The sequence below is a fragment of the Salminus brasiliensis genome, chromosome 18, assembly GCF_030463535.1.
Source record: "Salminus brasiliensis chromosome 18, fSalBra1.hap2, whole genome shotgun sequence".
In the NCBI taxonomy this organism is placed as follows: domain Eukaryota; kingdom Metazoa; phylum Chordata; class Actinopteri; order Characiformes; family Bryconidae; genus Salminus; species Salminus brasiliensis.
The window spans coordinates 34,349,368-34,365,326 of NC_132895.1; the positions used below are offsets into that span (position 1 = coordinate 34,349,368).

The 15,959-nt window shown below is 42.2% G+C and overlaps 1 long non-coding RNA gene across 1 annotated transcript; it reads left to right on the plus strand.

The window, feature by feature from the left end:
* Positions 1-5,716: 5,716 nt before the first annotated feature.
* On the plus strand, positions 5,717-6,820 carry LOC140538945 (uncharacterized). Its single transcript, XR_011977806.1, has 3 exons — positions 5,717-5,859; positions 6,426-6,571; positions 6,744-6,820. It is a non-coding gene; the product is annotated as an uncharacterized lncRNA (long non-coding RNA).
* Positions 6,821-15,959: the final 9,139 nt, after the last annotated feature.

Consider the following 15,959-nt stretch of genomic DNA (forward strand, 5'->3'; position numbering starts at 1 on the left):
GCGGTGTCCTCAGCTCCTAATGTAATTAAGAACGGGCAGTTAACAGGAACAGTGGAGGTGGAGGTGAGTCTGGATGACCTAGAGATCTTTCAGAGAGATCAAAGTCATGTTTCACTGAGTGAGACCTTCAGGAAGATTCAGCCTAATCTTCAGTGGTGGAGCACTGTTCTACTGTGCAGCAACACCTTTACAAATATGATTGTCACTGAAGAGTCATCAGAAGAAATCCTGCGTCCTGTTTTACAGGACTGATGCACTTTGTGAACAGGTCCTGTGGACTAATGGTGAAGTTACACTAGAGATCTGCAGTGATCAAAGGTATGTGTGCAAAAGAAAGGTTGCAGAAGTTAATGTAGAGAACATCTCTCCAACTGTTAAGCAAGGGGCTGGATGGATCATGCTTTGGGCTTGTGTTGCAGCCAGTGACACAGGGAGCATTTCCCTGGTAGAGGAGCAGAATGGATTCAGTTAAAGAAAACATTAGACAAAAAGATACAGATAACCAGAGAGAGCAGAGCTTTTTAGGCATGACCAGATCACCCATCTGATTCATTCTTCTAAAAAAGAAACACATCAGGAAGCTCAGACACCAAACAGCCCAGTCTACAATCTACAACCAGGAGATGCCCTCATACATCTAAATACAGTGAGTTTGCTTCAACATCCAAACCACTGGAAGCCCTCAAGAACATCAGGTCAGGTTAGATTGATAGAACACATCTTAAAGCCTGATCAGATCTGGATTCTTCAGGGAAACAGATTAAACCAAGATTACCTTCAGAATGGAGCAGGAGAAGGAAGCCTGTAGAAGTGAAGCACTGTGAAATGAATTCATTTACTTCAGCTGAGAGTTGAAGTGCAAACATTAAAGACAACAAACAGAAACAGTAAAAAGATCAGAGGAAGTCCTGCCTCCTCTTTCAATGACTGTAGACCTGTGGCCTTCACATGCACCTCCTCTCTGTGTGCTGACTCGTGGCCTTTGCTGATCAGACCCAGCACTGCTGAGTCATCGGTGAACTTTATGATGTGGTCAGAGCTGTGTTTCACCACACAGTCCTGAGTCAGCAGGGTGAACAGCAGAGGCCCCGTGTTCAGGTTGATGGTGCTGGAGATGCTGATCCTAACCTGGACTGACCAGGACCCAGTTGCAGAGGGTGACGTAGAGTGTGTGTGTGTGTGTGTGTGTGTGTGTGTGTGTGTGTGTGTGTGTGTTTGAACACTAATAAGGTCTGTAGATGCAGATGAATCTGGGAAGGGGTTGAAAATCCACTTTATTAGAAACACCTACACTGTGTATCCTTTCACTAGCCACTTTATTAGAAACCCCTACACTGTGTATCCTTTCACTGGCCACTTTATTAGAAACCCCTGCACTGTGTATCCTTTCACTGGCCACTATATTAGAAACCCCTACACTGTGTATCCTTTCACTGGCCACTATATTAGAAACACCTACGCTGTGTATCCTTTCACTGGCCACTTTATTAGAAACTCCTACACTGTGTATCCTTTCACTGGCCACTTTATTAGAAACACCTACACTGTGTATCCTTTCACTGGCCACTTTATTAGAAACTCCTACACTGTGTATCCTTTCACTGGCCACTTTATTAGAAACCCCTACACTGTGTATCCTTTCACTGGCCACTTTATTAGAAACCCCTGCACTGTGTATCCTTTCACTCGCCACTTTATTAGAAACCCCTGCACTGTGTATCCTTTCACTCGCCACTTTATTAGAAACCCCTACACTGTGTATCCTTTCACTGGCCACTATATTAGAAACCCCTACGCTGTGTATCCTTTCACTGGCCACTATATTAGAAACCCCTACGCTGTGTATCCTTTCACTGGCCACTATATTAGAAACCCCTACACTGTGTATCCTTTCACTGGCCACTATATTAGAAACCCCTACACTGTGTATTCTTTCACTGGCCACTTTATTAGAAACACCTACACTGTGTATCCTTACACTGGCCACTTTATTAGAAACCCCTGCACTGTGTATCCTTTCACTGGCCACTTTATTAGAAACCCCTACACTGTGTATCCTCTCACTGGCCACTTTATTAGAAACACTTACGCTGTGTATCCTCTCACTGGCCACTTTATTAGAAACCCCTACGCTGTGTATCCTTTCACTGGCCACTATATTAGAAACCCCTACACTGTGTATCTTTTCACTGGCCACTTTATTAGAAACACTTACGCTGTGTATCCTCTCACTGGCCACTTTATTAGAAACACTTACGCTGTGTATCCTCTCACTGGCCACTTTATTAGAAACACTTACGCTGTGTATCCTCTCACTGGCCACTTTATTAGAAACACCTACGCTGTGTATCCTTTCCCTGGCCACTTTATTAGAAACACCTACACTGTGTATCCTTTCCCTGGCCACTTTATTAGAAACCCCTACACTGTGTATCCTCTCACTGGCCACTATATTAGAAACACCTACACTGTGTATCCTCTCACTGGCCACTTTATTAGAAACACTTACGCTGTGTATCCTCTCACTGGCCACTTTATTAGAAACCCCTACACTGTGTATCCTCTCACTGGCCACTATATTAGAAACCCCTACGCTGTGTATCCTTTCACTGGCCACTATATTAGAAACACCTACACTGTGTATCCTTTCACTGGCCACTATATTAGAAACCCCTACGCTGTGTATCCTCTCACTGGCCACTATATTAGAAACCCCTACACTGTGTATCCTTTCACTGGCCACTATATTAGAAACACTTACGCTGTGTATCCTCTCACTGGCCACTATATTAGAAACACCTACACTGTGTATCCTTTCACTGGCCACTATATTAGAAACACCTACGCTGTGTATCCTTTCACTGGCCACTATATTAGAAACCCCTACACTGTGTATCCTTTCACTGGCCACTTTATTAGAAACACTTACGCTGTGTATCCTCTCACTGGCCACTATATTTGAGTGTTTTCAACATACTGGACTAAATGAAGAGGAAACAGTGTTTTTGAAATGATGAGAGAAAAAAAGAAAAACATTTTCGTTGATCCTTAAAAAAAATCTGTGATGTTTTGTCTGATAACCAGGAAATGCTGAACCTGAGATCTAGACTATCACAATGCTGACAGCCTTAAAGTAATCCAGTGGGGAGAAGCTCATGGACTTTTTTCTTTCAAATGAGTTTTCAAATGATTTGTGCTCATAACTGCTCTTTTATTAAACTCCTGTTTAATTAAAAAAAAATACATCTTTTTCAGAACAGCTTCTGCAACAACGCAGAAGATGGTGACTACCTGTCCCCATAGTGACAAACAGAGCTGATGGCCTGTCTAGTCAATCTTAGCCTGATGCTCTAGACTTCACGTTGATGATAAGCTAATCAGATAATTAGCATATAGTCACTGCTTTGAATCGCATATGTGGTTTAAATCTCTATTGGTCTAAATTGTTTTGTTCTCAACTTCATGCATGTGTGTTTAAAAACAAGGAATAGATCAACACCACCTTAAAAAGATCAAAGGATTGTGATACCTGTTAAATAGGGTTAGCCTGTCTTAGCCTGAGTTAAATCTGTTGGCTAGAGTTAGCCTGTCTTAGCCTGAGTTAAACCTGTTAAATAAGGTTAGCCTATCTTATCCTGAGCTAAACCTGTTGGCTAGGGTTAGCCTGTCTTAGCCTGAGTTAAACCTGTTAAATAAGGTTAGCCTGTCTTAGCCTGAGTTAAACCTGTTAAATAAGGTTAGCCTGTCTTAGCCTGAGCTGAACCTGTTAAATAAGGTTAGCCTATCTTATCCTGAGCTAAACCTGTTGGCTAGGGTTAGCCTGTCTTAGCCTGAGTTAAACCTGTTAAATAAGGTTAGCCTGTCTTAGCCTGAGCTGAACCTGTTAAATAAGGTTAGTCTGTCTTAGCCTGAGCTGAACCTGTTAAATAAGGTTAGCCTGTCTTAGCCTGAGTTAAACCTGTTAAATAAGGTTAGCCTATCTTATCCTGAGCTAAACCTGTTGGCTAGGGTTAGCCTGTCTTAGCCTGAGTTAAACCTGTTAAATAAGGTTAGCCTGTCTTAGCCTGAGTTAAACCTGTTAAATAAGGTTAGCCTGTCTTAGCCTGAGCTGAACCTGTTAAATAAGGTTAGCCTGTCTTAGCCTGAGTTAAACCTGTTAAATAAGGTTAGCCTGTCTTAGCCTGAGCTAAACCTGTTAAATAAGGTTAGCCTGTCTTAGCCTGAGTTAAACCTGTTAAATAGAGTTAGTCTGTCTTAGCCGGAGTTAAACCTGTTAAATAAGGTTAGCCTGTCTTAGCCTGAGCTGAACCTGTTAAATAAGGTTAGTCTGTCTTAGCCTGAGCTGAACCTGTTAAATAAGGTTAGTCTGTCTTAGCCGGAGTTAAACCTGTTAAATAAGGTTAGCCTGTCTTAGCCTGAGTTAAACCTGTTAAATAAGGTTAGCCTGTCTTAGCCTGAGCTAAACCTGTTGGCTAGGGTTAGCCTGTCTTAGCCTGAGTTAAACCTGTTAAATAAGGTTAGCCTGTCTTAGCCTGAGTTAAACCTGTTAAATAAGGTTAGCCTGTCTTAGCCTGAGCTAAACCTGTTGGCTAGGGTTAGCCTGTCTTAGCCTGAGTTAAACCTGTTAAATAAGGTTAGCCTGTCTTAGCCTGAGCTATTCCGCTCATTATCAATCCCTTTTAGAGTTGCAGTGTGGTAAAGAGAAAGTTCACTAAAATGAGCCGAGAAGTGCGCCCCCAGAAACACTGTTCCTAATAGCTGTAAATAACATTAAATAGCCTGTAGAAATGTTGGGTTAGCGCAGCTAGCCACGTTCTGGTCCTTTAAGATCAGTAGCCTGCCTCAGACTACATTCGCTTTTAACTGGACCACCAAAACAAGATCTATAGTATTTAAAGAAAGGCTGGTCTTCAACCCCAGGCCACCAGGGGGCAGCAATGGATGATTTGGAGGGATCTGAACATTTGCGCTACAAATCAGAAGTTTCTTGTTGATCTCAGAGAGCTAAAAAGCTAATGCTAGCAGCTACAGTGTTGTTTTGCTCATAGTTTCCCCGGTAACATTTAATTTAGTGCTAATCTTCTTGTGTCTTTATATTTTCCCATGGTTTCATATTAGCTGATTAGCTAGTTAGCTCACATGATTGGCTGTTTGGCCAATTACTTGTGTTGCACAGCTGTTTTGGGTGGAGTTTGGGTGGTGTTGGTGTTGAATGGGTTTGGAATCCAGAGTGGAGAAACACTACAGGTATTAGAGCTTTAATTTTCATGGTGAATCATTTGATTAAGGAATCAAAGATGAGGACACTGAGCTGTCTGCTTGCAGTCAGGAATGATTAAAGCTTACACTGCTGGACCCACACTGAAGATAAATTAGCACTACATGTGAAAAAGATTGTGGAAACACCTACCTTGAGCTTTATTAGAAACATGTACCTTTATTTGGGTTATTTAGAGCCTAAAAAGCTGTCAGAATAGGGAAGGAACAGTTCATGGAGATAGATGTGGGCAAAAGTGTCTTTCTCACTAAAAGGTTTATTAGTTAAAGATTTTGACTTAAATGGTGCAGCAGTTTCAAACAAAACTACCCCCCCCCTGATAATTAGAAGTTGGAGAAAGCACTTGTTATATTTGCTGATACACCTATCAACCTAAATAGCAATAGGGGTGGGATACTTTCCCCTGCAACTGTATAGGTGCCAGAATGAAACAGCTGCACCATTTAAGGTGGAACAGGTCAATTCAGAAGAGAAACCAATTTCAGCAGTGCATCCATCTCAGCATGCTTCTCTAACTTTCATCCAGTAAAACACACACCTGGAAATCGGGACTCGCCACGAGAAGGACACAACACCTCCAGGTAAGTTCCAACAGCGTAGTAACTACTACTACACCACCCCCATTAGTTCATATTACATTAGTTAAGAAGGAAAGGGAAAGCAGACACTGTGAAATATCATACTAAATCAGTTAATTCACTTATTTCTGTATCATTTATAAGTGCCATGTGGGGGTTATATTTTTTTTGGCCATTTTTTTTTCTCAATCTCTCCTGTAAATATACGATAAACTAAATTAAATAAAAAATCATAAATAAGCAGGGGTTCTCTACCTCCATATCTATTGTCTTATATAGAATTCACCAAATTATATTTGGGAAATTTAAATATATCTTTAGATATGTTAAAACAACATCAAATTGCAGAAGTGAAGATGAATTAATGAATAAATTGATCATAATTACTAGGAATAAATGTTCAGATGAAAAGCTGAAAATACACATGATTAAACTAAATGAAATGATAAAAACTACAAAGGTTATATACATCAAATGATTCATTCACAAATGATAATGAATTGTAGAGTAAGCAAAAATATCTTGGGCTTAAATATCTGACTTTCAGAATACATTTGTTTGTGTTAAAGGGGCTCTACAAGAAGCGGAGGCACCGCGACAGAAAACGTGACATTTGGGCTGATCAAGCCATGGAGAAAGCAGAAGCGTTCGCGGCAGCGAGACGAGCGGAATGAGGCTTCAGGTTTGGCGACATCAACTAACCAAGTTGAGCCTGGTAAGATTGGGGAAGGAATGGGTAGTGATCCTAAGCCGCAGTTTAGCAGAGCACCCACACAGGGGCGCTGGTGTAACACAAATGCAAGAGGCAGGACTGCTCAGAGCAGTAGCCAGTAGTCCAGTAGGCTGTGACAGCTGTGAGTGTACCCAATGGCTTTACCATTTTACAGTGTAGGTACCCTTACCCACCAGTAGGTGACAGCACCACCAGAAATGCCCAAGAAGTTTAACATCAGAAGAAGAAAAGGGGTGTGGCTTCTGTTTGTGTTTTTCTTAATGAAATAACCAGCAAACAACTGTTAGACCCTTCAGACTCTGGTCTCTCTCCCTCCCCCTCTCTCCCCCTCCCCCTCTCTCCCCCTCCCCCTCCCTCCCCCTCCCCCTCCCCCTCCCTCTCCCTCCCCCTCCCTCTCCCCCTCTCTCCCCCTCTCCCTCCCTCTCCCCCTCTCCCTCCCCCTCTCCCCCTCCCCCTCTCCCCTCCCCCTCCCCCTCCCTCTCTCCCTCTCCCTCCCCCTCTCCCTCTCCCTCTCCCTCTCCCTCCCTCTCTCTCCCTCCCTCCCTCTCTCTCTCCCTCTCTCTCTCTCTCTCTCTCTGTCTCCCTCTCTCCCCCCCCCCCTCTCTCTCTCTCCCCCTCTCTGTCTCTCTCTCCCACCCTCTCTCTCTCTCCCCCCCCCCCTCCCCCCCTCTCTCTCTTTTATACAGTAGTATTTAGGATAAATTAATGAAAGAAATGATGTTGATCTGATTAATATTTTTGAATCAGGCTGTTCTGTAACCTAAATGTTTTATTAACATGGAATGATCTTTCACTTATGACTTAGGATATTTCATTTCAACTCAGTCAAGCTTAGAAAACACTGAGACAACTCACAAATGTAAGTAAACTCAACACTATATGTAGTGTGGAATTACTGGTTTTAATTTGTGTAGACTTAGAATTTCAGTCAGTTTACCCACAAATAGCTTTATTTAACATGTCAGGAAATGTACTTTGTTGCCTTTACTTTTAATACTTTTAATTAATACTTGTGTTGATTTAACTGAAGTTAATATTCTGTGTAAATTTGTCTAGTATAACAACTTGAGAGTACAACATAATGTAGTGAAACGCATTACCCCATTTATTTGAATGCAGAACAGTTCAATAGTTCAATAGTTCTATGGTCGCCTTATTGTATTGTGTTTAGTAATGTCTAAGCTTAGATGTATCTTTTGAATTATTAGCCTATTCTAACTAGGTTTTCTTGGGTAAATAGCAAAGCACTTTGTAAGTCGCTGTGGATAAGAGCGTCTGCTAAATGCCGTAAATGTAAATGTAAACAGGTTATAGCTACACTGGTCCAACAGAATAATGGCCACCAGTCCTACTGAGGTCCTGAAGTTTTATTTCTCTCTCTCTCTCTCTCTCTCTCTCTCTCTCTCTCTCTCCCCATCTCTCTCTCTCTCTCTCTCTCTCTCTCTCTCTCTCTCTCTCTCTGTCTCTCTCTCTCTCTCTCTTTGTCAGACACAGTGAAAAACAGAAAAATCTTGTTCAAGACATGCATTGTATAACACACAATTATACCTTGTGTAGGATGAGATTGTTTTGCGGGTTGCACGTCTCTGCTGCCACATTAGTTCCGACCCGCAATTCCATGCCCAACAAACTGTTAGATGAGCCAATACGGTCCCATAAAATAATGTTGCACAAAATCCTATCAGAGTTTCTTTTCAGTCTATGTTTTAAACTCCCTTTTAGTAAATGTGAATGTGTAAGGCATCTTTTCTTTTTTTTTATTTCTAGTATTTAAAGATTTGTTGTTTCTTATTTTTGTCTTAAGTAAAAAAGAAAAGTTAATAGATATTAAGTTCAATAAGCTTTTTTGTAAAATTAATTTAGGTGCCTAATGTTTGGTAACGTCACGTCCGGTTTGCACTTAAGCGGCTCCAGGGGTTCTGCGGCCAAACAAAACAAGGCAGACATGAGTGAATGTTCTGGAACTCCTGGTCTCCTAGTATCTGGAACTGCCAAAGATCAAATATCTTACATTCATTAGCATTAAAACATATTACAGTTCATATATTAGCAGTTGTGATATTAAAACGATTTTTGTTAAGTTCAGAAAAGAGAATAAACTTTTTCAGTTGTGTATCGTCTAATATATATTAGCAGCCATGGTAACTTCTACCTACTGTTCAGAACAGCAAATGTTTACAACTAAGCACGATGTATAATTAAGAACTCGGATGCTGAACAAGTTTTGCATTGTTTATTTACAGTTTTCACCTGCATGCTAATGAGGAAGTGTGACAGTAAATGGTCAACCTTACTACGTCTTCATTGGATTTGGTTTAGCTTGTTGTTTAGTCTTAGCTTGTTAGTTTCCACACACTGCACGAGAACACTACAGTAACTGTATGAACTGAAACTACTTTTAATTGATAACACCAAATATATAGAATTTCGAGTTTTACACCTCTACAAAAAAAGCGTGTAAAAAGTGAGTTTGTTGTGTCAGTTATTATGATTATTTTTTATTAAAATGTGTTTTCGACCAAAGGTTGAAAAGAACCAACTGTAATAGCTCAATTTTAGATGTTGTTTTTATTTACGTCTTGACCTTCTTCTCCAGCTCCCTCTTTAATGTGTTATTCTTTGATTCCTTCTCTATGAGTTTACCGCTAATTCTGCCTGATGTGTATATATATATATATATTCATTTTTATACCACAATTACACATCACATCTAGAATATCAAGTTTCCCACTAGTAAATACGACCTCACTCGCTGATCGAAAGCAGTTTACAATGTTTAAAACGAAATGATCCAATTTTTATTACGTTCGAACCGTAACGAGAGGAGTTTAACGAAACGACGCAAAGACACACCTGCTAAACCCTTGATTCATCTATAATTCCGAGTTATCCCCGTGTAAATACGACATCACTGACTGATGGAGTGTAATTTAACAATTCTTACAAAGGTATATTTCCCTTCTTTGAACTGCCAAGCAACGTGCCATGACCCGATGGAGCGGAAAAGTGTATGAAAGGTGTGATTGTTGCCAGTTAATATTATGATTATTTTTATTATTATTATTAGAAAGTGTTTTCGACCACAGGTGAAACTGTAAGTACTCCAACAGTTCGGTTTTGGCTGTTTTTTTTTTCTATTTACATCTTGTTCTTCTCCTCCAGCTTCCTGATTATTCTTTTATTCATTTTTACCTTCTAGCAGAGTTCCCGCATCATTCTGCTTCATATATGCATATTTTCTCATTTTTATACAACACTCCAGCGAACTTCCCAGCGTGAGTTCAGAGACTGCTGTGCTTTTAGTCTTTGTGGAATCGTGGCTTAGCGACAACATTCCAGACAGCGCCCTTCAGCTAGACGGGCTAGCCTCGTTCAGTCCGGGAAGACCCGCGGTGGAGGCGTGTGTGTTTACATCAACGCTGTGACTGTCGCTAAGCACTGCTCTCCGCTGGTGGAGTTCATCATAGTCAAGTGCAGACCTTTTTATTTAGTACGGGAGTTCTCCGCCGTGCTGATAGCCGCCGTGTACATACCACCTAGCGCTAGTGCTAATGCTAAGGAGGCACTATGGAAACTGCACAGGGCCATCAGCGATCTGCAGACCAAACATCCAGACGGACTGTTCATTGTCGCCGCAGATTTCAACCACGCTAATCTCCAGTCAGTTCCATCAACATGTGGACTTTGTGTAAACAAGGTCCAGCGCGTTCGCTGCTCTCGTTGCAAACATCCCCAGCGTGTACCGGACGGAGCCCCGCCCCCACCTCGCGTTCTCGGTACACATGTCTGTGTGGCTGACTCCAGCTTACACACCTCTCATCAGACGCTCCAGACTAGTTCAGAAGCAGGTGAAAACCTGGCCGGCAGGAGCCATCTCTGCCCTTCAGGACTGTTTTGAGTGCACTGCATGGGACAGGTTCAGGGAGGCTGCGACTGAAGGCGACTCTGTTAACTTGGAGGAGTACACAGCATCAGTCACTGGCTACATCAGCAAGTGTATTGATGATGTCACTGTCTCCAAGACCATCACCACACGCCCAAACCAGAAGCCGTGGATGACTTCTAAGGTGCGTGCGCTACTGAGGACCCCCGACTCGGCCTTCAGAGTGGGTGACAAGGCGGCCCTGAGGAAAGCAAGAGCCAATTTGTCACGAGCCATCCGAGAGGCAAAGCACACACACGCCCAGAGAATCCACAACCACTTCAAGGACACTGGTGACACGTGGCGCATGTGGCAGGGCATCCAGGCAATCACAAACTACAGGACAATGCCGCCGTCCTGTGACCGTGATGCCTTCCTCCCTGATGCCCTGAACGACTTCTATGCACGGTTTGAGGCACAAAACAACATGTCTGTGCAGAGACAACCCACGGAAAGCTGCAGGACCAGACAACATCCCCGGCAGAGTGCTCAGAGAGTTGACAGATGTTCTCACCCACATCTTCGACGTCTCCCTGTGCAGCTCCACTGTCCCAACGTGCCTCAAAACCACCACCATCGTCCCCTTGACGATGAAATCCACGGTGTCCTGCCTCAATGACTACCGTCCCGTTGCTCACATGCCCATCATCATGAAGTACTTCGAGAGGCTAGTCATGAACATCAAGACCCAACTGCCCTCTTCATTGGACCCCCTGCAATTTGCATATCGTCCCAAGCGCTCCACGGACGATGCCATCACCACCACCCTTCATCTCTCCCTTACCCACCTGGAGAAGGAGGACACCTACGTTAGAATGCTGTTCATAGACTTCAGTTCAGCATTCAACACCATCATCCCACAGAATCTCACCAGGAAGTTAAGCTTGCTGGGCCTCAACACCCCCCTCTGCAATTGGATCCTGGACTTCCTGACGGGGAGGCCCCGTTTAGTCCGGTTCGGGGACAGCATCTCCAGCACCATCACAATGAACACTGGGGCACCCCAAGGCAGTGTTCTGAGTCCTCTGCTGTTTACCCTGCTGACTCATGACTGTGTTGCGAAACAGTTCTAACAGCATCATAAAGTTTGCTGATGAATCAGAATCTCTTTATTTCACCAAGTATGTTACACATACAAGGAATTTGTCTTGGTGAGAGCAACATGTATGACAAGTAACAAAAACACAGAACACAGATTATTTACAGTATTAGACTAAAGGAAAATTACACTAAACAATAAATAGGATAGGGGATCAATTTAAAAAGTATACAACTGATACAACTGTATACACAGTGATACAACTGTGCTGGGTCTCATCAGCAAAGGCGACCAGTCAGCATACAGAGAGGAGGTGCAGCAGCTGACAGACTGGTGTACAGTCAACAACCTTCCCTGTAATGTAGACAAGACCAAGGAAATGGTTGTTGACTTCAGGAAAACAAGACACTCAGCATCAACGGCTCCTCTGTAGAGATCGTAAAGAGCACCAAGTTCCTTGGTGTCCACTTAGCGGAGAATCTCACCTGGTCCCTGAACACCAGCTCTACAGCCAAGAAAGCCCAGCAGCGTCTCTACTTCCTCCGGAAGCTGAGAAAGGCGCGTCTCCCTCCACCCATCCTCACCCTCTTCTATAAACGGACTATAGAGAGCATCCTGAGCAGCTGCATCACTGCCTGGTTTGGGACCTGCACAGCCTCTGACCGCAAGACCCTCCAACGCATTGTGAGGACAGCTGAGAGGATCATCGGAGTCTCTCTCCCCTCCGTCATGGACATTTACACTGCCCGCTGCATCCGCAAAGCAACCAGCATTGTGGATGACTCACCCACCCTTCACACAGACTGTTCTCCCCCCTGCCATCAGGAAGAAGGTACCGCAGCATCCGGTCCAACACGACCAGACTCTGCAATAAACTTCTCAACTCAACTTCTGAACTGATGTCTTTTCTGTTACATGCGCACACACACTCTCTCTCTCTCTTTCTCTCTCTCTCTCACTCTCTCCAACCATTTACCCCAGATAAAATGGGGAGCATTTTTGCACAAAGCATTTGCACAAATAACTTTACTACCTCACTGGACTCAATATTTATTACACATTGCATAATCTGCACACTACCACCAATTATTTATTATTCTCTGTCTGTACTGTGTTGCCCTTGTGTTTTGTATGCACTGTGTCTATGTTGCACCATGGTCCTGGAGGAACGTTGTTTTGTTTCACTGTGTACTCTGTATGTAGTTGAAATGACAATAAAACACACTTGACTTGAATTACACATTACATCTGGTAAAGAGTTTCCCACTTGTAACTATGACCTTATTGGTTGATCGAATATTATTTACAATTGTTTTAAACAACATATTTCCCCTTTTTAAACATCCTAGCCACGTATCATGACCCGATGGAGCGGAAAAGTGTATGAAAAGTGTGATTGTTGCCAGTTTAATAGTATGATTATTATTATTATTATTATTATTAGAAAGTGTTTTCAACCACAGGTGAAACTGTAAGTACTCCAACTGTTCGGTTTTGGCTGTTTTTTCTATTTACAACTTGTCCTTCTCCTCCAGCTTCCTGATTATTTCTGATTATTATTTTATTCATTTCTACCTTCTCGCTGAGTTCCCGCATCATTCTGCTTCATATATGCATATTTTCTCTTTTTTATACCACAATTACACATTACATCTGGTAAAGTCATGTTTCATCTTTAATCCAGGGTTTCCCACTTGTAACTAGGACCTTATTGGTTGATCGAATATTATTTACAATTGTTTTAAACGACATATTTCCTTTTTTTAAACATCCTAGCCACGTCCCATGACCCAACGGAGCTGAAACAGCTTGTAAAAGGTGAGATTGTTTTCTGTTATGATTATTTTTTTATTATTAAAATATGTTTTCGACCACATGTTGAAATGAACCAACTGCAATAGCTCAATTTTAGGTTATATTTATTTTCATCTTGACCTTCTCCTCCAGCTCCCTCTTTAATGTGTTATTCTTTGATGCCTTCTCTGAGTTTACCGCTAATTCTGCACGATGTATGTGTATATATTCATTTTTATACCACAATTACGCATCACATCTAGAATATCGAGCTTCCCACTAGTACATACGACCTCACTCGCTGATCGAATGCAGTTTACAATGGTTTAAAACGAAATTATCCAGTTTTTATAACCTTCGAAACTTAACGAGTTCGATTTTGGCTGTTTTTTCTTTTTACGTCTTGTCCTTCTTGTCAGGTCCGCGTCGCCGTGCCCGACCCGCGCTCCACAGGCTTCAAGTTCAAGGACTTTTATGTTCACAGCCATTTATGTACAACGCCATGTTTGTTCAAGTGTGTCATTTACGTTCATTGCATGTTTGGAGTTAGGTCACTTGAGAGCTGGGTTCTAAAGGGAGCTAACACGGACATTCTCGTTGCCGAGAATTGTACTTGTTACTCCAAGCTGTATGTTGGCTTCGCTGTTCCAGAGATTCTAGGTCTGTTTATGGTGTTCTCTAGAGTACGCTCTGTAAGAGCCGATTCACCTTCAGGAGGAGTTCGCTTCTTGGTTGACAGGTTGGTTGCCTGGAGGATTCGGCGACCGATTCCCTAGTGTTCGAGTCAAGTAAGTTTAGTTGCGCCTGACGAGCGCGGTGTCCCGTTTTAGTTTCACTGGCCCTGCCGGTGACGTTTGGGTCTAGCATTATCTTCCCTATCTCGCCTGGCTTCCCTGGCTACTAACCAGCCTCGGGTGGCTTTCAAGTTTGCCCATGTTGCGTTGTCACGTTTGTTCTGTTTAGTCAGTACCCCATGCGTTATTGCTGCACTCTTGTGTTTTCCCCTGTTTTGTTTGAATAAATCTTGCATCGCACCGTCCCTGCGAGTGTTCACCCGTCATTGTCTAGCCTAGCCAGCATGACACTTCTCCTCCAGCTTCCTGATTAGTCTTTTATTCATTTCTACCTTCTCACTGAGTTCCCGCATCATTCTGCTTCATATATACATATTTTCTCATTTTTATACCACAATTACACATTACATCTGGTAAAGTCGTGTTTCATTTTTAATCCAGGGTTTCCCACTTGTAACTAGGACCTTATTGGTTGATCGAATATTATTTACAATTGTTTTAAACGACATATTTCCCCTTTTTAAACATCCTAGCCACGTATAATGACCTATCGGAGCGGAAACAGCTTGGTAAGTTTGTGGAAGGAATGGTTGGTGATCCTAAGCCGCAGTTTAGCAGAGCACCCACACAGGGGCGCTGGTGTAACACAAATGCAAGAGGCAGGACCGCTCAGAGCAGTAGCAAGTATTCCAGTAGGATGTTATAGCTGTGAGTGTACCCAATGGCTTTACCATTTTACAGTTTAGGTACCCTTACCCACCGTAGGTGACAGCACCACCAGAAATGCCCAAAACGTTTAACATCAGAAGAAGAAAAGGGATGTGGCTACACAGGTGATAAAAAACGCTACTGGCAAAGAATCTTTCTCGCTAGCTCAAATCATCTTAAGACAGTTTAGAATTTCAGCCAGACGTCTGCTAAACGTTTTCCACACAGGTTTTTTTCGTATTTTTTATGTCAAGCTTGCAACGGGTGGTCATGACCTAAACGAGAGTTAAGCGAACGTTTCCTTTACTTGTAACTGTGAACAAATTTACCTGGATGCTACGTCAAGAGTCTCCACTCTTCAAGGAGTGGTGAATATTCCCTCATTAGACGAGGCCGACAACCACTGGATATTTCAGAAAATATCCATCACGTGAGACTGAACTTTAACATTTGGGCATAATTTAGTGAAGAACCCTTTGTCTGAAAAATTAATGTTTTTTTTAAAAATGATTTTGTATATGCTTTTCTTTCTGAAATAACCAGCAAACAACTGTTAGACCCTTCAAATTCTGATCTATGGGCATAGCGAGTTAAACCTTCTCTATGAGTTTACCGCTAATTCTGCATGATGTATGTGTATATATTCATTTTTATACCACAGTCACACATCACATCTAGAATATCGAGTTTCCCACTAGTACATACGACCTCACTCGCTGATGCAGTTTACAATGTTTAAAACGAAATGATCCAGTTTTTTTACGTTCGAACTGTAACGAGAGGAGTTTCACGTAAGGATGCAAAGACACACCTGCTAAACCCTTGATTAATCTATAATTCCGAGTTATCCCTGTGTAAATACGACATTACTGACTGATGGAGTGTAATTTTTGTCCCAATTATTATTATTATTATTATAATTATTTTTTATTAATATTCGAATGTGTTTTCCATCACATCTGAAACTGTAACTATTCCAGTAGCTTGGTTTTAGGTTGTGTTTTGTTAATTACATCTTGTCTTTCTCCTCCAGGTCCCTTTTAACTATTTACACTTGATTACCTTCTCACTGAGTTTCCGCCTCATTCTGCTTGATTTATTAATATTTTTTCA